Raw genomic sequence first — 226 nt, 5'->3', positions numbered from 1 at the left:
TAGAAGGAACGAGGGACTATAGCCGCGAGCCGAACAGGTCCCAAGAGGATGCACAGCAGACTATCCCCCCCCCCTCTCCTTACCCCCCCCCTTACCCCCGTTTTTAATGCCCATCGTGCTGGTCATTCCACTGCTTCCACCTGGCGCTATATTTGGGCACTTACACCCCGCCCCTCCGTGCCCCAACCCCCCACGCACACCCCCCACCCCACTCCCTCACCTTCCA

The 226-nt window shown here is 61.9% G+C and overlaps 1 protein-coding gene across 1 annotated transcript in view; it reads right to left on the bottom strand.

Moving 5' to 3' along the window:
• LOC119594251 (putative proline-rich protein 21) overlaps positions 1-226 on the bottom strand; it is a 13,211-nt gene that overhangs the window by 10,112 nt on the left and 2,873 nt on the right. The window lies entirely within an intron of this gene.

This window comes from Penaeus monodon, chromosome 33, assembly GCF_015228065.2.
Source record: "Penaeus monodon isolate SGIC_2016 chromosome 33, NSTDA_Pmon_1, whole genome shotgun sequence".
NCBI classification, from domain to species: domain Eukaryota; kingdom Metazoa; phylum Arthropoda; class Malacostraca; order Decapoda; family Penaeidae; genus Penaeus; species Penaeus monodon.
The sequence above is the reverse complement of the archived record's forward strand: the minus strand, read 5'-3'. Positions and strand labels throughout refer to the sequence as shown.